The sequence below is a fragment of the Ambystoma mexicanum genome, chromosome 7q (assembly GCF_040938575.1).
Source record: "Ambystoma mexicanum isolate Mex_15411 chromosome 7q, UKY_AmexF1_1, whole genome shotgun sequence".
In the NCBI taxonomy this organism is placed as follows: domain Eukaryota; kingdom Metazoa; phylum Chordata; class Amphibia; order Caudata; family Ambystomatidae; genus Ambystoma; species Ambystoma mexicanum.
In genome coordinates this window covers 632,396,824-632,420,837 of record NC_090941.1, presented here as the reverse complement: position 1 = coordinate 632,420,837, position 24,014 = coordinate 632,396,824, and the positions used below count along the sequence as shown (strand labels likewise).

The following is a 24,014-nucleotide window of genomic DNA, read 5'->3' as shown; positions in this document are numbered from 1 at the left end:
TGTTTTGAAAGTGGGTGGAGAGGCTAGCTTTCTAGGCCCAACCCCTTCAGAGTTCTGATAGGTTGGAGAATTCTTTGCGTTCTCACTGGAGAACAGGATTGTGTGTCAGAATGTCATTTAATGGCTTGCAGAAAGGACACTCCCCTGTCAAATTACACACAAATCTATATTTGACCTAAAGACATATTTCATAGATACAGTGGTTTGAAATTACATGCACCCATCACGGATCACATGAGGTATACTCTGTTCAAACTCTGATGTTTCTAAGAGCTCGCATTCAGAACTGGCAACATTTTGCGTTTTTTAACTGGTTTTGCAACATTGGTTTTTCATTAAAAATTATACACATATACACGGCCTGTCCATACATACTCCAGTAAATTCCCATGTCTCTAGCTTAAACACAGAGTTTGTGGTGTCAATAAATAGCAGGGTTTTGCCCCAAAACATCACACAAATTCCCAACGCGTCTTAAAACGTGCACCAAAAAATCACAAGAATTATGGTATCATTTAAATAATTTTGACAAGTCCGCACTGTGAGTTATACATCTTTCTTAGAATCATATTCTGGCCAACAGGGGTGTGTCTTTTCAGGTCACATGGTATAGAAACCAGTTTATCCAGTTTCTGCCAAGCTCAGAGACCCTGCCCCTCTCAGCTTCTGCCAAGAGGAAGCTGTTTTACGGTCCCCCCAATAAACCATCTGCCTGAGTCAAGGCAGGGCTTTGTTCAAAAGGAAGCCATTTACGACCACCCTAATAAACCATCTGCCTGGGCCCTTTCTTTAGTTTCTTGCAATCCCCTGGTAATTCAATCAGAGAGTGTGCGACCCCCTTTTGGCAGGAGCAACAGAATGCAGCCAGGCCTGGGAATGCATTTGTTGGGCAAGCCCCCACTCCTGTCGGGGGTAGCTGTCTGGCAGAATTCCAGTTTCCTTAAGCCAGGTTTCAGGTAAAATGTCACTTTTTGTTCCCCAGTTTAAGTCAAGACATTTTTTACATATGCAGCTAGAATGCTGATTCTAAGTTCAAAACTATGACATTTTAACAGTTACAAACTATGTGACACTCAAAAGTAGGTCACTCAGTTAATTTAAACATTTTCGATTTTTGGTAGTTTTAAATCCAGTTTCAGTTAGGCTGCTGCAGACCTGCAGAACTCAGCCAGTCTTATGAACATTGTTTTGGGGCTCTTCAACTTCCCAGATTTAGTATGCACACATACTTCATTCTGCCAGATGTCCGCTGGTGTTCAGTGAGATTTTTGGATGTGTTGGAATGTTTGAAAATAGGCATTTTGAGCTGGCATTCAGAGAAACCAAAGGTAATTTTAAAGTGCGGTTTTTCCTTTGGCACGCATTTCACTCATCACACCCCGGCCCATCCTGCTCTCACTGGTGGGTGGCAAGTTAGGCAACCATTTTAGTGTGCACAAACTGTGTGGTTCTCTTGGATTTTGGCGCACATGTGGGCTTTTTGGCCATCTTGGATTTTCTAAGCCCACAGCACCAAATGTTGCAGCATGGTAGCTCAAATGTGGGTCAGGACACCCAACAGCTCTGATGTCCAATGTTGTGTGCAGACATCCTTCCACCCTCTCAGTGCAAGGTTACATTCGATATGGTTGTCTGAGTGCATATTGTCTCTCATACACTTGATGCAGTATTGGGATGATACCTGGTGTCCCACATAGGGCTCTTTGACTACTGTTTCAGTATGACAGAGGTGAGGGGGTGGGAGCTAGGGATGACATGTCCACCGCCTCCTCTACTTGACTAACAGCCATGAGGTGTTGAGGTTGATGGTGTTAATGGGTATGGGAATAGAGATCTAGAGAGTGGGCCACTCTGAGAAAGCGAGCCACGCCTGGACTTCCATCCATCTTTCTTTCTCTGTGCTGCTTGTACACCTTCTGACCATGCCTCATGCCTCTCCCCACGATGTGGGTCTGCCTAGTGACAATCTGACCTGCTGGAACCTTCCTAGTCTGGCTTACTGGACCCTGGTCTTCCCTACAGTGCTTCTTTTCAATTTATTTTGCTTCCTGGCTACTGTCTCTTTATCCTTCTCCCCTAAGGTTAATACGGGTTCTGTCTCATTCCTGCACTCAGTTGTTCTCCCCCTGGTCTTCCATGGGAGTCCTTTTCCTTAGGCTGACCCTCCGTCTGTGCACCTTTTTTGCTTTGTCTCCAACTACCACCTCTTTCTGCTCACTCTCCTCCGAGGTTGTCATCCCCTTTTATACCACTTCCTTCATGTCTACTCCCGAGCTTACTACCCACAGCTGTTCCACTCTTGATGATTCCACATCCTTACTTGTCGCTCTCGATTTCCCCCACCTCCTTCGTTCCAACTGTTGCCACCTTCTTCTTTGCTACTCCTGATGTCCCCCCCCCCCTCCCACCTTCTTCACTCCTGCTACCAAAACACCTTCTTCCTCTTCCCTTCAAAATTGACAACCTCCTTCCTTGGCATTCCAGATCTTTCTTCTGCCATATTCTCTCCTGATTTCCCCACCCCCTCTATCTCCACACTTTACGTTACTAGCTACCTCTCCTCTCCTGATGTTACTACTTTGTTCTCGACTCCTGAATTCACTACCTCATTGCTCTTCCCGCTGCACATCACTCCCTCCTTCCTCTTCCCCTTGAATGCCACCAACTCCTCACACTCCACTCCAGATGTTCGCTTTTTCTCCATTCCCGATCTCATTCTTATTATCCTCTTCAGTGTGTGGTGGACATTTCCCTATTTGCCCAATCTTTTGTAGAATACAGCTGGATTGGATGAAAGAGCTACATACATCTTGCAATTAAATTATTAAACTGGCTTAGTAAAATTGGGTTAATTTCTTACCACCTCCAGCAACCTCTGCCAGCAACACTCCTGTAGTCATTTTGTCTTGAACCAACTTCCAAACTCCAGCCTTGATCAAATGTGAGCCTCCTGCTCCTGTCGCCCACACAGCATATGAAATTATGTGTATTAATACTCTATCCCCATCTCCCCCTCGATTGACCCTATCCTCAGGGTTTGCATGTATGTGCAAGGGGAAAATTAGTAAAGACCAGAATTGGTCTATAGGGCAATGCCGGAACCAAAAACGCAAAATGTTTGTGTGGGCCAGGTTTTTTTGGTCGAAAGTGGGCCGCTTTTTTGGCCAATGTGGGCCAGTTTGATGAGTTACTTCACTATGTGGCTAGTAGGTTTGGCCATTGTTGCTGAGTAAATATTCTTTAAATTTCACAATTTACATGACATTTTATCCACAAACTCCCAAACAGTCTGTCACAAAAGGAATGAATTGCCTTATGCAACTGTGGGCCACTCATTCCTTGGTGCCCGAGACAATTCTATGCCCCAGTCCGAACCTGGGCTCGCCTTAATGTGGGCTGTAGTTCAAACATGTTCAGAACAAGCTGGAGATGCGCTGTTCAATGATTCTCTTACTGAGTAGTTGGCCTTTAAAATCGAGGTTGAATTTTGTATTGTGATTTTTATGAAGCCTCTGTTCTGTTAATGGGGTACATGCCGTGCAACAGTGCCATTTGCATGGTCAAGAATTCACATTCTTTTGCAATTTCAGATTATGACCATGCCTTTGCTTTTTTAGTTGTAAACTATCACCAGTGTACAGTTTTACCTTGAACTCAGGAGTGCTCTATAAACTGATAAACTGCAGGAAAAAACATTATTTTTGAAGTGATTGGACGCCCCTCCTTCTCTGTAGTCTGGAAAGCGTTTTTCCAGCAATCCTTCCCACTCATTGCTAAAGTTCATTCTTAAACTGTGGCCTCTTTTCACCCAAAAACAATATTTTGGTTCTTTCTTAACCTTTGTGCTGTGTTTTCATATTGGCTTTTAAGAGCCATAGGCTGTGTTCCCATGACGGATTCACACAATACCGCAGCCTCGAGCACTGCGCCAGGCCCAAGAAGTTCATGGCATGTAATGGAAAGGAATGAAAAGCTGGCACTCTCCTAGCACACTAAACCCATTTCAGGAACTCCATGTCATCATGACGGCAAGTGAATGGCGGTTCATTGGCATGTGACTTACTACAAGCAGAAATCTGGTGTTTGTTTATTCACTTCAGTATAATAACGTCACTGTAAAAAAATTAAAAGGTATGCACGAAGTAAAAATGAAATTTCAAAATAACATTTTAGAGTAAAATATCAAGTTAGTATGTTTTTGTACGGAGCCAAAACACCACCGTAGTACAGTGGCGCAACAAATTTGGGCCCCCCCCCTGCAAACCATGCTGAGGGCGCCCCCCGCCCCAAAACAGCAAAACATCATGGGTTGCGCCACACTCTGGGCCGTCCTAGATTACCATTCTTGCGCAATACGCACGCACGAACGTGCTGCTGCAGGGGTAAGCCGCCCACTGCACTAAGAGAAAGATCTAAATAAGTGTTTTAATGCATTATACAGCACACTTTCTGAGAAAAACTGGCTAAAAGTCCAGATCGTTTGCAATTGATTTGTAGGGTAACGCCAATCCAAAAATAAAATACATGCAAGTCACCAACAGCGCACAGGAACATTAATGCTTTAATTATTATGCTTTGCTATTAAAAATGCCATGCTTTATGAAAATATGTCCGACTGGCTGCACAATGTAGACTAGTCTAGGCATGTAATAACCTATTACAGTAAAGCATGCCAGGCCACATTTAGACGTACTTAGACTGGTTGCACCAAAATGCCAGTCGAAGCAGCAACACTTACCATGGTTATTTTATCACAGATGCCCAGAAAAATATGCAATGCCACAGTAAGAAACGGCTAGACTGGCAGCGCCCAAATGCCAGTCTAGCCAGGTAATTACACTTAGCAGGACTGTTTTATCAGTGGTGCCCAGTTAAACAAAAAAAAAAATCAAGACACACTAAGAAATGACTAGACTGACTGCACCAAAATGCCTCTCTAGTCGCTAATACCACATGTCAAGCCTGCTTAGCCTGGACATGGATGACCATTATGATTTATCGCACAATCCCCGTCCCACCCCACTCCCTGCCCCAAACACCAAAATCAGCTTCTCGGCCTAGAATTTCCACCACATTCTTCTCCTTGTCCCAGTGCTTGCGTATTAGACTCATTGCCTCATAGGTAAGTGCTGGGATGAGGAAGAGTGTGATTAAGAGTAAAGAAGATTACCGGTAACTAAGCCAAGCATTACCTCCATGTCCCCCTACCTCACCTCAGTACTTGTGCATGAGTCACACAAGTAGTGGTGCAACACCATTGAGCTGACTGGGCTTCAGCAGCCCCCACGCCCTGCACCACCCCATGAAGACATTTTGGGCTGTGTTGACTCGACCTGGCTGACCTACAGAGCCGTTGCCGGACAGAACCGGACACAGATGTTAAACGGCACCTGGGTTTCGCTGTTAACAAAGACACAGCAATCGCTAATCGCCATCACTGAGAACACCCGGACATGTCTGCCAAGGCCAACCGGCCCCCTTAGACTGCTATCCAGCAAACTATTTGACTGATGCACTACACTGGGCACCAGGCACCATTACCAAGCCCGCCGGAAATATACCAATTGCCTTGATAAAGACCCGTGTGTGGTCGAAACACGTGTCGGAACTTGAGTATTAATAAAGAATGAAAAGAAAACTAACCAACAAAATAAGTAATCCTTTGTTCTTGGGATCCAACAAAAAACCACCCAGGTTTTATTAGAATTTAGATACGAAGCGCCGGTTTCTACTGATTCCAACCTCCAAACCTTTCAACAATTGGGTCATTTCAACACTGTCCCATAGGAATCTCCAAACTGGCAGCAGAATGTATGTCATAAACAAACTCAGATTAGCGTGGCATCCCAACTTTCCCTGTGCTCTAAACCGTTACATTGTACATTAATGTAAAGCATTCCACTGTTAGTACCTGCATTCAAATGCATAATTCTTTAGGCAATCGAAATCTTGATGTGGGTTTACTACTTGTATGCCAGGGAAGTGATTGGAAGAGTAGAGAGGAGGCGGCTAATTCTCACAGCAGTACATAAGTGGGTGCTTTCAGGCAACTGCTTAACATTGAAGCTGCACTAGAATAGTCTCATTATAATGCTTAAAGAAGTTAGATGCCTCACACAAATAAGTTTGCGCTTCCACCACCACCACCCGTGAATTTAGCACCTCTCCCAACATTTGAAGGGTTAGCACCTAACTGACCCCCCCCCCCGAAATGTAAGTTTTGTTGAGCCCCTGAACACAAGCACACACATCATACAGGCACACCCAGGCAGCCACCCATACATTTAGGTGGGCACCCTTTCATCATACACTCAAACACGCACGCGTCATGAGGTTGAGGGGAGCCATATTCCTTCAAAAAGAAATTGTTTCTTTTTGAAGTCTCTCCAACTTCATAAAGAAATGATTTCCGTTAAGGACTGAACCATAATGTAAATAAATACTTCATGAAGGCAAAGTGACTTCAAAAAGAATTTTTTTTTATTTTATTGAATTTAGTTGAATTTAATCAACTTTTTTCAATTTATACAATTTATCAAAAGGTTTACATATAAAACGCAATAAAATATAAAACATACAATCATAAAAGATAGCATTTTTTTTCAATTTCACATATCCATGAAATCATCCTTGAATTATCATCGCATAGAACAGTAAAAAATGGAAACTAAAAAGCAACACTAACCAAGTCAATTAAAAATGAAGAGCTTTTCTGAACACAGAGTTTGAAGACAAAAAGAAAAAAGTATGAAGGCAAACATTTCACATATCAGAATTAGTGTTTGACATTCATGTCGCAGACATTTTATACATGGGATAAGAATTGTTAGTTAAACATCACACCCAATTATGAGTCCCTACAGGTCACACCACATAGCAAAACATCAATACTGATGCTAATAGTTACATTTGGATTTTGCAATTATCAATCGGATGAAAGAGCAATGAGTGAGTATAACAATCACAGATCTAAAGAGCAGTTATAATTAGGAATCAGACTATTTTAGTAAATTTAAGGCACGCAAAAAGTTAATTGTGGCCAGCCTTATTCTCATACAGTTGGCGGTGGAAATAGCAAGCCATCTATGCTCATGCCTCATCTGGCTAAAGTAGGGCAAATGTTTACTAAAGTGACTTTGTCTTAAGTGCATGAGTTCAGGACAATCTACAATGACATGCTCCAAGGTTTCAACAGTTGTTGCATTATTGCAAAAACGACACCCTGAAGATTCCCGCAGGATTTCTTTCCTACGGGCTTGAATTTCACGGGTAGGACATAAATTAAAACGCATGCGCAACAATGCATTCCTTACGGCAGGGGAAGGAGATTTCCATAAGTAGAAGGCCATATCTCTAACGTTTTGCCGAAAAAACAGATGGATCAAAATCTTTATACTTCAAGAAACTATTTATTTTTGAAGTAATTCTGAGACTAGTAAGCCAATTCCAAAAGGTGGCATAGCGCAAGAGTGCGACGTGTGAGAAGGTGAATGTTGTTAGTAACCAAAGGCCAAGGGAGTGGGATAGACTGAATAAATCAAGTAAAATGTGATTAGCTGTGGCCGTTAGCTGTAAATGATTTTTGTGTCCTTGTTCTTTTCAGTTGTCTTACGAGGTAACGCCTTAATGCAGAGGGCCAAATGGCTGTGTGATTTGGAAAAGGGTGCACAGGTCCTGGCTTGCTAAGGGCTTGTGATCCAGTGGACTTTGCCATAAAATGTGTATAAAGGTAGCCTCATCTCCCTGGCATCGCAAGCAGTTCGAATCTGGGGCATAGTTCCATCTATGCAGCACAACCCTAGGGTAGTATACTCTGTGTAAAATCTTTAATTGTATTAGGTGAAGCCTAGAGCTGATCGCAATTTCCCATGGGTGCATCAGGGCCAAAATCCAGTCTTCCGGGTTAATACTGCCCACATCCCTTTCCCACTTCAGCTTCAAATTAGCTAATTCCAGAGCGGCAAAGGCCGTGATTGCAGAGTATAGTGTAGAGGTATCTTTGGTAGGTATACACTCCACCCAGAGGTTGCCCTCTAGAGGAGTGCTCTAGGGCATGTCCGTGGATGAAGGTAAGTACCTGTGCAATGCGTGGGTCATTTGCATATAGTGGTAATGCTCCATGTCTGGGAGTTTAAATGTATTCTGCAGTGTCTCAAATGGGGCGATCTTACCCTCAGTTAGAATACCCCCAACCACTGTAATTTGAGCTTCAACCCATTTTGGCCTTGCCGGCAATTTTCCCATTTCTGTGAGGTGCACATTATTCAACAAGGGTTGCATCCGAGTTACCCTCCCTTTCCATCCGATGTATCTATGTGCTTCTTTTCCATATCATAACTGTGTGTGCTGCCATCGTCTGTGAGGGGTGCAGGGGTCTGGGAGGGTCTGGTGAAGCCATGACCGTCGAGTCATGTTCTGTTGTCCCAACCTTTCGGCTCTGATGTGAGGTAATTCCTGGTCCCATGAAATATGTCATTTATCACAGTCATTTGACTAGCCCAATAATAAGTCCGTAACCGTGGGAGCCCTATCCCTCCTTCCCATAACGATCGCTGCAAAGTGTTGAGAACAATGCAGGATTGTCCCCCTCCCCACAACAGCTTCCTCAAGGAACCATCCATTCGATGAAATTCTGCGTCTGCAACCAGGAGCGGGGCATTTTGCAAAATGTACAGGAACCGTGGGAGCGCCAACATTTTAAAGAGCGCTGCCCTGCCCAGTAGTGTCATGGGGAGAAGCATCCAATGCCGGACATCATTCACGAATCGGTTAACATTTGAATGTGGGTTATTTGGAACATAGTTCCCGATGTCTCGTGAGATCTGGATTCCCAGATACCGAAAGCCCTAACGCGCAATCCTATATGGGCAATCTGATGGTACAGCATATTCTCCTCTCTTTACCAGGAACAAGACAAACTTCCCCCAGTTGACCCTCAGTCCGCTAAATGTACTGAAGCGCACCAGCACATCCGTGACCACTGGGCGTGAATTGACGTTAATATTCACCAGATACTCTTAAACCCATCCAAAAACGTTAAGAAAAAAACACAGTAGTGGTCAGATTTGGGCAGGACGGAGAGAGAGCATATGCTTTCCAAGTTACTGGTGGGGTGCGCCAAGGATGTGCCCTTGCCCCTCTACTCATTCTGATCTACATCCATGATTTGGCACTAAATGTTATGGATGTAGATGCTCTTCAGATAGCAGAAAGAAAGGTTGGTATCCTGCTATATGCAGAGGACGCCGTTTTAATTTCTAAAACAAAGATGGGTTTACAAAAGTAGGTTGACATATACGCATTTTGTAAAGAAAGCGATGTAATTGGAAATCACTGAAAAACAATAGTCATGATCTGCCACTCTTCCAGCAAGTCTAAGGCATAGATTACAATTGAGGGTGAGCTACTTCAGGAAGTAATTCATCACGATTATTTGAGGATAGGATTTCAAAACCATATAAAAATGGGTTTAACAATGTAAGAAGAGCAAGCTGATATGAAAGTTCCCCTTGGGTACTCTCTGAATTGTCATTTGAAAATTCAATCACTCCTCAGTGTTTAGAGGTTTGCAAAGCTCAAACAGTGCCAGCTGCATTATATGGCAGCCACCTTTGGGGTGCAGAAGCACTGGATTCAATGACAAAAGCAGAAAATAAATGTACAAAACAGGTTTTTATCCTTGCCTCCAGTACCCCTACCATTGCTGGTTATAGAAGCTGGAGTCGAGACAGGGTAGGGCTCCCCCTCTCGGGTATGCAGCGGACAGGTAGGGGGAACCCCACGCCCAAAAAATAGAAGAGTCCAGTAATGTGGCAAAAGTACTGTTGATTGGGAGACTAGTATGGTCGACTATACATTCTATGCTTGGTTAATAATCTAATTGGTCCAGGCATATCAGGTAACTCTGCCTGGGACAACCTACAAAAAAGATACAGGGGGAACATGTCATCATGGCATTCTATGAGTGGTGAGTGCAACACTGTTAAGGTGAGCGTTAAATTAGTCTGGGACAGCTTTCTCAGCTTTGGCATCCTGGACTGTTTCCAGAACATGAGCAACAATTGAAGGTGATGAGAATAACTCAAAGGTGCTGGGTGTCCCAATAGTTACCATTCCCTGATTCCCTAGGCCTTGAGCCAGGACAGATAGCTTTCGACTTTACTGTATGTTGTATCTTTCATACCAGAGAGATGGATGGGAACAAAGGCATGTGTAGGGACTGCATTTCGAATAATTCTGCTCTGTAATTTATGAGGATTTTGGTCCTTTTCACTCTGGGTGTCATTACCTCCTCTGCCTCTAGAAACTTGTTAGAGCTAATTTCCTCTCGGTGTCAGGTGTGAACTGGTGAGAACCTGACCTTCGAGCAACATTTTGTTTCTTTGCCCCTTCAGATAGTTATGTGCATCATCTAGGACCTGTGTATTATCATTACTTTTGCAATGCTGGTTCAAACCAGCCTCTCACCAATAACCTTGGTAAACTATGCACATTGCTATATGAGTTGTTCAGTCTTCACTCTTTCGATAGCTCAGCAAGAAAGGGTCTCTCTTCTGTTTTATGACTTCTCAATATCTCCTGTTCACCTAATGTGATTGCATCCTCGATCTTGGTTTACATGGCCACTCATTCTAATTGCGTTCTGCTTTAAGCAAGCTTTTATGTGTATTCTCGTGCAAATTGTGTTTCAGCATAGAAAAGAGAGTATGTCTTCTAACCTGGTAGATGCAAGCGTGTTCTTCGTCTCTAATTGCAATTTGACCTAGTGTTCGTGTATCTTCGTGTGTGTATTGTGAGAAACCCAAGGGTGTTTCTCACTTGTAGGCCCTGGGGATCCTTTGTTCAGGGGGGCAGGGAAGGGCCATCACACCTGCATCCCAACCCTGGGGATGGACAAGGGAGGGAGGATCACCTTGGCAGGGGTTCCTTGGGGACTGGAGGAAGAGTATCCTCGTTTGAGACGCGGTAGTCTCCCCCTTCCAGTGCACCTCTACTTGGCATCCCCTCAGTCTTCAAGGGATTTTCTAAACCAATTCCCAACCTACCACAGCACTTCTCCTTAAAGGAAAGAAAGCAAAAGCCTTATGGGAGCCCTATACCCATTTATCCACAACCATGCATCTACCTCCCCGATCTGACAACATTTCACCCAATTTTCACATAATTACCCGGGAACAATACAACTTGCATAATCCACCACCACAGCTCTTTTTTCAAAACCACTGGGATGAGGAAGAAGCAAAAGGGAGCAATGAAGATTACCCATAGGAACCTATGCACTAGGGATTCTATGGGCAGTTGACATGTTGTCCCAGTAATGAGGCCAGGCAAGGTAGGGCCTCCCTTAACAATCATTCCCACCTGAAATCTGTTAAGCCTCCCAGACCGTAAAAAAGACACGGGCACACTCTGAGTGAGCTGGAGATGAAGGAGGAAGCACAGAGACCAGGAAGGAAAAGCCAGTGCAGAAAGAACCCTGGAGGAAGGACGACTACTCCAACACTGCACATGGGAGTACAGGGAAGGCAGCAGTATGTCGAGGGAGCTTTGACTCCAGGGAGCCAAGCCGGGGGCAGCTGGGTATACCTGGGAGTGCTCAAGCCAGAACTTCTGCTTTGGGCCAGACAATCGAGCCCAGGCCTTTGAGGGGCAGGTGGGAAGACCCTGATCCAAAAGGATATTCTGTTTAGAACCATGCAGCTCCCAAACCCGCCTGGATGCCATTTGGAGAAGCAGGCGAAGTGGGAGCAAAACTAAGACTGTTGCATCTTGGGATGTGAAGTCCAAAGATATTAATTTGTGTAAATTAAAAGGAGTTCAAGTACTACAAAATGCTGATAAGTCAAGGGAGCATGGCTGGGCACGAGAAACGACAGCCCTTTCTGAATGACTGCAAACTGAATTCAGGAAAGCTATGGGGCGCCACAGAGCAGAGGGCATAACCACAGATCCTTCTCAGCCCAGGGCTGCCTGGTGGAAAAACTAAAAGAAAGCCAGACAAAAAGACTGTGTTTTCCGAAAGCAGCTGGGAGGTCTGGGGTGTCCTTCTTTGAGCCTGTGTGAGGATGCCTGTGTTACCCCCTGTGAAGGACTGATTTTGGAAGGGGTACCAAGATTGAAAGCATGAGCTTTGAAGTATGATAAACCCTCAGCCGTTGAGTTGTCAACTTGAAAGAAAGCAAAAGTTTGATTGTGTGAAACGGTTGAAACTGTATCCAGAGCGAGTTAAGAGCAAACGCAGCAACCGTAATGATTCCTAAAGAAATATAGCAATACAAAATAACCGAGTGGTCTGGCAAGAGAAGAATGCCTATTCAAGTCTCAGTGAAATGTTTGTTGAACGATTAAGTGTTACTGATAAAAGGAAAAGTTGTTTAATGGTAACAGATACGGTCCCGAGTGAAAGGGGATCATTGTGAACATTGAAAGGTTTGCACCCGACTGAAGGAAGCGGGAAAAGAAAGTATTGAAAGATTTGAGCCCGAATGTTGGGAATCTGGTCTTTGAGATACTTTGAAAATCCTGAATGGTGAAAGAGAAAGTAAATGGCAATCAAAGTGGTCATTCCGAGGTATTTGTGAAACCCCTCACACATTCAAAAGTCTTTGATTGGAAAAGCCTTTGTGAATGGAAGGTCCGAGCCCGACCGAGGGAGACCTATTGCGAATTATGAACCCTGGAAGTTGTGAACTGAGAAACTGTGATGACGTTGAACTTTCAACGGAACTTTGTTTTGTTGAGCATGCCCAAGACATCCTACAAACAAGAGACTTGATGCGAACAAAAGACTTTTTGTGCAAGACCCTGGCCCACGTCCTGGGCTGCATCCTCATGCCTAAAAGCCAGAGCGGGTTTTAAAGCCCGAGTGTGCCACCTTATGCCATGCTAGAAATGTGGGGAAGGAAGTTTGTTAGCTTAATCTCATTGACTTTTTTATTCTGAACACGGTTTTCCTTTACATTTGCATTTTTCCCGTGCACTCATTTGTTGTAGTAGTATAAGGGCAGGCAATAGGTTTCTTTAGTATAGGCCATCTTATTTTGACAGACTACTAGGACCGGTTTTGTTTATTATTTGATGGTAGAGCGTAGTCCCATCCTTAGAGTTAGGACCATTTGGAGTTTATTCAACACTTGTGTTCAATAAACACCCTTGAACATTGCATCTCCTGTGTCTGTCTTCACTTGTGATACCATGCCTCTCTTACAGGGAGCATATGTGCTTCGCGTCCAATGCACCTATTTCGGTTGGCCTCATCCGTGATGTCATTTGTGTCTTTCGTGATTGCAGCTCATCCAGTGGTTCCATCGCCTGCAGATTTATTGCTTCGGTGACATCATCTATGTAGGGTCTGTAAGGTTGTCTCAGGGAGTAACGGTAACGTCTCTCGCATCAGCGGTACAATGGTGGTGAGGGGGAGGATTCTATGAGTGAGGTACACTGTTAAGGTCTATATAGTTGAAATGGGGGAAGGGCTGAAGCAATGATGGACCCGTTAATTTGCTTCTCTTTATTGGTATGAAATGCATAAACTTTTTAATACAATGTAGATCTCGTCTTTACTGGTTGTGTTTACACAATTCAAACAAACCGAATCAGTTTAAAGACAAATTATGGGATGTAACACTTTTCCCAGGTGGCAAATCTTGGAAATGGTACAGACATATATCCACTGTGAAGACATCATGAAATAAGACACCGACAACAGATTCAACTTTTTAAAGTAGATGTTTTATTTTTCTTGTATGTCAAGATTGAGTAAGGCCTAACATGCCCTGTGCTAAGGTGAGAGTTACCGACCTAAAAAAAACTAAGGACAGTCTGTGTCAGTAAGTTCAACTTAAGTCTGTCTGCATCCAAAACCTATACGTGCCCTCACAACTAAACACATCTAATGTTTAGGGATGTCAGCTTCAAAAGAAATAGTGGTCAAAATACATTTCTGAGCTTCTTCCAGCTCTTAGCTGAAGTTCCCCTTTCCCTCCCCAAGTTCAGAACAATTCCAAAAAGGCCTCGGGGTTCCCTTCCCCAAGAGGTCCTTTCTTCCAGGTTTCAAAACAATCATTTCAAGTCTCTTGACTTTCAAAACAATTCCAATTCAAATCCTTAACCAATCATGCTTTTCAATAGTTCACAAAGGATGCGTTCTCTCTCTCTCTGTATTTCTCATGCACAAGTAACTGTGGTGGCAAAATGCAAGCTTCTTCACATTTGCTTTCCTTCGCTCTTTTCAAGTAGGGTGTCACTCAGTCTAGGCGCAGTTGTCGGACCACAAAGTCTACCCATTACAGGTCACGCAACCGATAACTGTATCCAGTCAAAATATCTGAAACAAAACAGAGTGGTAAATTTCATAGTGACGAAAACACAGAAAAATACAGTGGCCATTAATTAAATAAATAAAGGCTAGTGGGGTGAAGGGGTAAAAAGGGTTGGGATGGGGTTGTGGTGGTGTTTTAAGGGTTAATAAACAGGTGGCTTGGGGGGAGGGAGCCCAAATAAAAAATAAAAATCTGTGTTTTTTGGTATTTATTTCTACTATGAAATTTACCATGCTGTAATTGTGGTCGTTAAGATCATATATAACCCTGATAACCCCTTGGCACTTTATGCTTCTGTATTCTACACATATTGATCAACACTGATTTCAGATTCTCTTGGCATTCTCTTGGCTTTGCCACAACGTGTATTTCACATAACTCATTCCGTGGTGTTCACCTTTTCCACCACCTTGCTTTCATTTTGCTCATAAGTGTTCATCACTTGCTTTGATCTTGTGTTGTACTTACATAGGCTCATCACACCTCTCATTTAGTTCGGTGTTCAACAATGCTTGCAGCATTCACAAGGATACTACTTTGCATCTTTATCCGTTATTCAGAAATGCTTGTAGCACTCTCAAAAGTACTTCTACCAATTTGCAGCTTGTTCGGCATTTATCAACATTGGAGTTAATCTTCCATATCAATTGTAATCATTTTTTGTTTGTTCGCTATTCCACTATGCCTCTTTTCATCCCCAGAGCACCACAGCATAAGTGTTCCCTTCTTTTGCACTCACCGGTCGGTTGTTGCTTCTCCGGTCCTCTCGATTTTGGCTTCAGCTTCTTTCAGCTCCACCTGTTCCTTGCGGGAGCTTCTGCGAGCAGTGCTCACTGTCCCCGGTTTCTGCTGCATGTAGCCCCGCTCTTAACTAGCAGAGGCTACGGGCAGCATGCAGCTATCGGGAGCTTTAAGTGTCCCACAGCGCCTGCTTTGGACACTGGGTAAAGGGGACAGCAGGCTTCTTGACCCTCTCACAGCCTATGCTGACCCGACATCTTATCTGCATGCCCGCTCAACCCAGATTTGCTCCCAGTAGTTCTGATCCAGCCTACTCTGTCTCTGCACGCCACATTCTCTCCAGGCCGTCTCTACTGTATGGTTCTTTCCTGGATGGCTCACCCCAGGATGGTTCTTTCCAGCTGCTGGGCAGTCACCCATGTCATACACCTGGGACCCGCTAAGTGGTTTCAGATGCATGACCTTCGCTTTAGTTGCCCATAATTAAGCGAATTAGCTGAACATGCCTGACTTTTACAACAGTACTTCTACACAGTCCTCTTCCTCTTCTCAGTACCAACGTTGTGTGACTGAATGGAAGTCTGCATTACTCCCAGTTGCTTCTTCCTCGTCCCAGTTTTAAAAGGAAATGGCTGTGGGACACTTTGGGTGGCAGAAAGGGCCAAATACTGATAATAGCCTATAAAGGCACAGGGACTATATGGTTTCTTTTTACAAGGGAAAGGGGGATACTGTGTCTCACCCAATGACATCCTTTCTCCACTCCCCAAGTTCCCTCCAGCCAGTTGATCCTCCCTCGCATCTCCAGCCCCACAGTCGGGATCCAAGAGCGATGGCCTTTCCCTGGCCGCCTGAGAGGATGACCATGGGGGAGTAGAAGTGAGTATGTCCTCCGGTTCCTCACACCACCTTGTTGAATAAAGTAGGTTTCATACATTTACTAAATAAGGTCAAAAGAATTACTACAGATATCTTCAGGAATGTCAAGCTTAAGCTACACTCCTTCTACCTAGAGATGAAAATACTGTAATCAATGAACCAATAAAGGTTCCCTGGCTATATCATATCTAAACCTGATTTAGAGCCAGAACGGTACTTAAATCAATTATTCCCAACTTAAAATAGAGTGCTGTTATTCCCAATTTACAATAGAGTGCTGCATATGAAGTACCGGCTAAATGTACTTCTGGTGGCAGAGTATTCCCATAGATGGTCCCAAACCCAATACGAAGATTGCCCCTTCTGTCCACTCATGATAGAATCCATAATTAATTTTCTTCTGGACTGCCCAAAGTACTCACCTTTGTGGACGAGGTGGTTGTCCCAGATTTCCTTAAACTAATTGGATTTTTATTGATTTATTTTTTTAGTCTCAAGATGCATAAGCATTCGGCAAAATTTCATGTCATGATAGTATAGGTAATCAGATACTGCAAACAACTAAGGCCTGGTGGATAAGAGTGAAATCAACCTATGTATGCACTGTCGAAACTATGACTTTTTTGGTTGTTATTTTGTATATGGACTCATTGGGCCTCATTACGAGTCCGGCAGTAACCGTGCCTGAAATTCTGACAGGTTACCGCCGGACTCGTATTACCATTCCGCCTCCGTGATTCCTGGAATTACCGAGGCATTACGACCCCGGTGACCCGGGAATTCCGGAGGCGGAATTCGGTAAATCCCCATTCCCATTGAGTCCTATAGGACTCAATGGGAATGGGGAAGTGGAAACACCGGCACCATCTTGTGTTAAACCCGCCAGGTCAGACGTGGCGGGAATGACACCTCCGCCTGCAGGACTCGAGATCACCCGGTATGGAAACAATGGTGGCGGCGGGTTTACCGTCACCGTTATTTCCATACCGGGTGACTCGTAATGTGTTTTTAACTGGTTTTATCCTTTCATAATGTATAGAATGATGTGTATTTATAAGGTTGGATTTGATATTCAGATAACTGTAATTTTTTAATGCACTTTTTTTCCATAGCATCTGAAATGAAATGCTTCTGAATCTGAGTCCCTTTTTTGTTTCTATAACTGCAGGCAGAGGTGTATCCATTAACCCCACCAGTTAAGCAAGGTGGAGGGCATGTGGGGATGATGTTTCCTAAACAATGAGAACAAATAGTGGCACCTGGGGAAGGGGGTCTGGTGTTTTGAAAAAGGAGAGCTACACCAGTTATTGCCCATGCTTCCAGCCTCCTGATTGGCTGAGTGAGAATGGTCATATGGGCCTCCTAATGCGTGGTTGAATGTTCTTTAATCTGTCTCGTGGTACATTGCATAGCTCCCTTCCCTTCTTGCACTGACAGTGGAACTGCTGGCAATGATGATGCACCGAGAGGTGGGAGAGGCCTGCTAGTGGTTAATTGGTTGCAGTCTGTGATCACCCTATATCCAAGTGCCATGTTATGATATCTTGAAAAGCCCAAGGAGACATTGATGACCTTACTGAATGTGCTGGTTCGTTTTTGTTGAAAGCATTACAAATTAATTTTGCCAAAATCAGAAATATTCTTTATGAATAGTACAAGGGGACTATAAGTTGTTCCCATGGCCTCTTGGTGTCAAAGATGGCACAATAAATACTTGCTCTCAGAGACAGTTCAAGGGTTTTTATATGAATATTAGGAAAAGGTACCCGCACTCCGCATGGGTTCTGTAGACAGACAAGATAACACCCTCATCAATTGTTCAAAATCAATGATCCTGTAGGTCGATGGTCCCAGTCGCTTATCGCTTGACGTGCTTTGCACTCTGAAGTAAACTTCAATGAGAATGGGTGTGTGTGGCTGGCTGACATGCCCCAGAGCAGACGTGGAGGGGAGGTGAGACTTGGCATGCTGCAACCTTCTGTGCGCTCTCCCCACCTGTCGCCTCACCCTGGTGCAGTGCAGTGCAGTGTGTTGTGGTGCAAATATTTTGGAAACTCTGTACACTAGGACCTTGAAACAAGGCTGTTGGCCTTAGAGTTTTGTTCCATGCATCGAGATGCTTAAATTGAGCTTTGGCTGGTCTTCCTACAGCCACATTGATGTTTGCTGATTTCAGGCAACCGTCTCATGTGTGACGGAACTGAAATCCGGTGAAAGGGATGGGGTGTCCAAAGGTCATGTAGTCAATAATATGTGGATGGTCTAAAAGATTTGGCGCAGATTGGTGGAACGTGTAGAATTGTATAATGTACAAACAAATATATATAATTTTTAGGGCCGTCCTGCTCTCTAGTCTTAAAGCATCAATCCTTCCCACACTAGAAAATACTGTAGACTCCACCCTTCTGTCGAAGTTGTTACTGATGCTAGAAGTGAGGACCTAAAGGCAGAACACCTTTCACTGTATAAGCTCCTTTCGGGTACTTCCCAGATTGTCCATGCCCTACCCAGTCATCCGTTTTCTCACAGTGGTATTGAATATTGCCTGCCAGATACTCTCTCCTAGCCACTCTCCTTGCTATAATGCCCATGCATTCCTCTCTCTTCCTGATGATCTCCTCTGACTACTCTCCCACTTTCACTTGTGACGAATCGAGCATATTCGTCACTTCTCCCGAGGTGGGAGCCAGGGAGGCGAGCCTGCTTAACAAGACCTTGGAGAGGGTTCTGGGCAAGTGGGACCTCACTGGGAGTGACTCCCATCTAGGGGACAAGGGCTCTAATTCCCACATGGCACTCCCTATGCAAGCACACTATCTGCTTATATGGAATTGCCTGTAATAACAAGCGATGTGCCTTCCTCTCCATAGGCTTGAGGTAATACTGGCTCAAATACGACACCTGATGGTAAACGGAATGCCCCTTTGAATGAAGGACTTGTATGTAGTAAGGACGAACCAATTGAAAAGGGGGGGAGAGAGAGAGAGCCATATGTAGGGGAGACCCTCTGACGTAGTCACGTCTTGGAGGGGTGGAGCAGTGGAGCCCATGAGGAAGAAGACGCCGGAGAAGGAAGCCGGAGGTCTGGCGTAATTAACAGTGGGGAAACTGCTGTCCAGAGGGAGTCCTGGAGACCATCCTACGTAGTGGCATATCCACAGGAAAGCCATGAAGGACCCGGGGACAGATCAACAATGCTGAAACCAGAAGGAATTGGAGGAACAAAACCTCCCGGCTGTAGACCTACGCAGAGTACGCTGACAGCTGAGAAAGTGGAGACAGAGACTAGAGGAAGCACATCCATCCTGACTGCAAGCCACATGAATCCACCCACTTAAAGTGAAGGTACCAGGGTGGATAAAGAGAGGGAGAGGCAACAGGGCCTATATGCATTGTAGGAAAGGAACTGCAACATTGACCAGGTGTCGTGGAGAAAGCACACACATATATATTGTGAAGGACCAAGAAAGTTGTCAAGTATAACTTTATGAATACTGGAACCTATTACTAAGGGACTTTGAGAAACCCTCCGAGTTAAGCACAAGTAACAATTCGAGAGAAATTAAGGGGAAACCAGGAGAAGGTGGTGTTACACCTTTAACAAGGGTATGCTGAACCACAACAGAGACTGAGTCGAATGGAAAGACTCTGAAGGACTCCATTTAAAAGGAAGAAGTGTAAGAGATTATATACAGAAAGATTGTCAGAAGGACATTGAGACTATTGATGGGTCTCACAAACTGTGGGATACCCGAACCATGAATATGGATCACGAGCTGCAATACCTCATGAGGCAGGATATGTAAACACGGATACATATATGCTCTTAAGTGGATTGAACTTCCAGAACTGGTTTCAATTAGAATAACCCTGAAACAAAGCCCAGCAAACCAGGCTAAAGGGAAGGTGCCAGAAGATATACATTTTGGCCAATTTAAGTTATTAGTTCTAGTGCAAGGGTCGGGTAGAAGTACTGTGGACATTTGATTTGGACTTTGACGCCAGACGAGAACCCCTAGTTAGCTGTTCATATAGGGGATCATTCCCTTAGCGATAGTGCAAGTTGGGTCTTTTTTCTATTATTTCAATAAAAAGAACTAGAAATGTCCAATGTGGATCCGACTCCTTCTGGTCTGCCATACACTCCACTCTCATTCACTCTTTCTTCAAACCCATATACCTCCCCTGTCCCTTTGTCTCCTACTCTATCTAAGCTGTCACTTCCACCCTTTGATGTTACTACTTCTTCCTGACGCTAGTAATCCCTCCTTGAGACTATTGCTTCCTCCTCAACACTACTGCTCCTCTACTCAAATACCCTTCTTGCACTCATACAATTGTCTCATTAACTCCCTGTGCTTCTTCTAAGCACACTTTCAATGCAGTTCCACTAGCACGTACTAGCCAATGCCTCACTTGCTTCAAAACTCCCCTCAAAGTCAACTCTACCATATTTCTTCATGCTGGTCTGCCATCTCCACAGCCTCTAACCTCAAGTGAACAACCCACACCTTATTTATTGTTGCTTTCTTTTTCTTTTAAACTCTATTTATCAGTTTGAGATAGTAAACCTATTACAAACATCAATATAGAGTCAAAGAGATACACCATAACAATTCAGATGGTAGTTTTCCCAAAATTGTTGCTTTCTTTAACCCTGTCTCTATCTCCTGATTGGTCTTCTGACCCTGGGCAACATGGTCTTCGCTGCCCCGGAAGGATTAGTGTTATAGAATGTGGGTTAAGCCTGACTCCTCTTCTCTGCATGGGGCCGTGCTGCAGGGATGGCACCCCACACTACACGGCTTTCATGTCCGTTTGAGGAGACTGAGGTAAGGTTCTCCTTGAAGTAAGTTCAGTCCGTTGGAGCATCCACTGTTCTGTTTCAAATCCCTGGTGGTCTAGGGGGGGCCTCTCTGAACTACTACTATGGCTTCCTGAGGCTGGCGTGTGGTGGACGTCTTTAGGGACAGCCGTTTAGGCGCTCCCAACTCCCATCTCTGTTCCACCCCTTCCTGCACTGCTGATATGAAGGATGTTCTAATCGGGCGACATCTCAATCAGGGACCTTTTCACCCACCGCAAGCCAGGAGCACATATTTTTCCTTTATTTTAAGAAGTTCTTTTTATGACTCTGGGACTGCTAATTTAAGAGTATGGATTACTTATAGCCGCCTTGCCCTTTTCGGAGAAGAAACCCATGTGGTTGCACAGAAGGTCTGTTTATTTTTCATCATTGCATTAGAATTTCTTGGAAGTATAACTTGATTATCTTTAAACTGATTACATTATTTCAATTATTTTAATAATCAACACACTAGTCCCTCAGTTTTCAGTGCTACAGTTATAGAATGGAGATTTTGTAACACAAACATTTTGTAACACAGCTCGTGCCTAGAAACACTTGTGTAGAGGCGCATTATAAATGACTTATCTATCATCATCACGTTTACCCTGAGCATGCATTGATTACAAATGCATACAGATCTAGGAGAAGGCTTTCATTTGTTGATGCAAATTAATAATTTAAAACATCCATGCCTATCCAATTCCCTCTTCCCCTTTTGCTACTAGATACCACCTCCCTTACTCAATAGGCATGTCAGAATTTCAACAGTATTCTAAAAACTCAATTGCAACAAACCACAGGACCTTCAGGTATGTAAATGGATTTTAGAAAGGAAAACCTCTGTTAAACGTGTATGTAGTCTAGATTCCCTTTAGTGGTGTTTTTCTTTAATTACAGTGTAAAAGCATGCCTTTCTTACTTTCAATGGGCAACTTAAAAACGTGAAAATGTTTAGCGAGGAATTACCCTTTCCCTTTTATCTGGAACAATTTGGCATTAATAACTATATTCTGGTTGATGGTATCCCCAGGAATTACTTCAATTATATTATTTTTCTAGGTATGTACACAGTGAGATATCATTTCAACTTTCCTAATGATTCTGCCATGCCAGACGTCATTAAACTGAGAGACTCAGGGGATCTCACTGTATACATACCATGGACAATAAAATATATATTTTTCCAGGAGCACATACACTTCTGAAATATTCCTTAACTTCTCGGGAAGCGCAATCACTTTTTATATTCTCACCCCTCATTACGGACAAATAACATGGACTAACATCTAATCTAATCTAATTACCTTTCTAGTGTTGCTTCCCTCAGGATTATTTCCCCTTTATATTATACTTGCATCTGCATTTCTTTTGGCTGTTTCACAGACAGGCAGGCATGCTCTAATGGACTGGTTCAATTCTCCCCCTCTAGAAACAGGTGGGCATCAGTCAGCAAGATGGGGGTCCTGTCTGCTGTCTCATCCTCTGAAGAAGGCTTGGGTCTTAATTCGTCTTAATTCCTACTGGGACTCACTTAAAGGGCTCTGATAATAATCCAAATGAGAGCAATCTATTCCTTCTCCTTCCTGTTATCAATACTTCTCCTTCCTCTCCATCAATCAGTCAGTGAGCGAGTGAGTCTGGCCCGCAGTCAGTGTGTGGTGAACCTTTTACATAACAAAAACCACTCCCTTTTGAGGTGTGTATAATCTAGTTGGTCAATGTATGTGATTGGACAATGTTCTAAAAGTGACAACACAGTCGACATACCCCTCCGTGGTCATTGGACATAGAAGTGACGGGGGCAGTCTGACTGAAGTAAATTCTACACCCAGTTCCCCTCCCATTTGATGTGATGTAATCTAAGATTTCTTGCATTAGATATTGTCATATTCTGAAATAGTAAACTCCACACATATGGCCACTTTACTAATCAGCTCACGTGGTTTCCCTATGGCACAAATTAAATGATGCAATTTATATCATAATAGGCCAAATGGTTACTGACTTACAGATTTATCCATTTAACTCATTTCCACATTTACATAAATGTATTTCGAATGGATTGTCTTCCAACGTATTCCTCATCTGTGACATGCGTTGTCCACAGCTGTGCTACTTCGGAATTTTTTTCCGCAGAGGGGGTCCTTGCGTCAATGGCATGGGTTTGATGTCCCTCGGAGGTCTCCGTCGAGGATGATGTCATCGGATGTTATAAGTAGAACGCACGGCGCCCGTAGCCTCAGTTCCATTTTTTCCGCAAACATGTTTGCTTCGAGAACTCGGCGCGCCTTGTGTCTTCTACTTTGTATTGTGACAATTATGTCTTCTACTTCCACCCTGACGACCCCGCGGTCTGGCTTCAAGACCTGTCGGGGCTGCGGGTCCAAGATGTCCATCACAGACCCGCACCGTATCTACTTGCGGTGCCTGGGCAAGGGCCACGCCACGGACGACTGCTCGAAGTGCCAGTCGTTGACTGCCAAGGCCTTGCTGGAGCATAAGGGGAAGTTAAAGGTAGGCTGTGTTTCTAAACCCTGTAAATCCAAATCGGCTGGTGTGTCGACCGTCGAGTCGAGACGGTCTCCTCGTCGGAAGACATCCAGACGGTCTAGGTCCCAGAGTGGTTCACGCCACTCGTCCTCTTTGACGAGGCGGTCCCGGAAGCGGCGTCACCGTTCACCTTCCCCCATCCTCGTCTGAGGACGGCTCTCCAAAAAAGATGTCATGCCCCACTAAATCATCTACCCCCCAAAGAGTGGGAGGCATTTCAGTAGCAAATGTTACTGATTTTTCAGTCTCACGGCACAGTTCTGTTCGTGCATTCAGTTGAAGCCGGTAATGGTCTTGGTCCGATGCACATGCGCCCTCATGGGCCCAGGCAGTCGGTACGATAAACATCGGGAGCCGTCGAGGCCCTGTTCGGACAAGAATTCGGGCAATAGTCCGAGATGTGCCAGATCCAGGTCTCGGTCTTCGTCTCCCACAAAACTGCCGAAGCCTGAGAAGCTGTCGAAGAAGGTCTCAATGCCATGTCCGTCGGGAGAGTCTGTCGGGTCTTTACCTGGGGTCAAACCTACGAAGTCTTAGACGCCTTTCTCGATGCTATTGGTGCCTGCTGGGCAGAATTTGCTGTTGGAAGCCCCTGGGGCTGTTGAACCTCCAGGAACGGCTGCTGCTAAATCTGTGAAGCCTGCTCCTGATAAGAGGTGCACTCCTCGCCCTAG

The 24,014-nt window shown here is 44.3% G+C and overlaps 1 protein-coding gene across 4 annotated transcripts in view; it reads left to right on the top strand.

Moving 5' to 3' along the window:
• FRY (FRY microtubule binding protein) overlaps positions 1 to 24,014 on the top strand; it is a 1,191,674-nt gene that overhangs the window by 104,231 nt on the left and 1,063,429 nt on the right. The window lies entirely within an intron of this gene.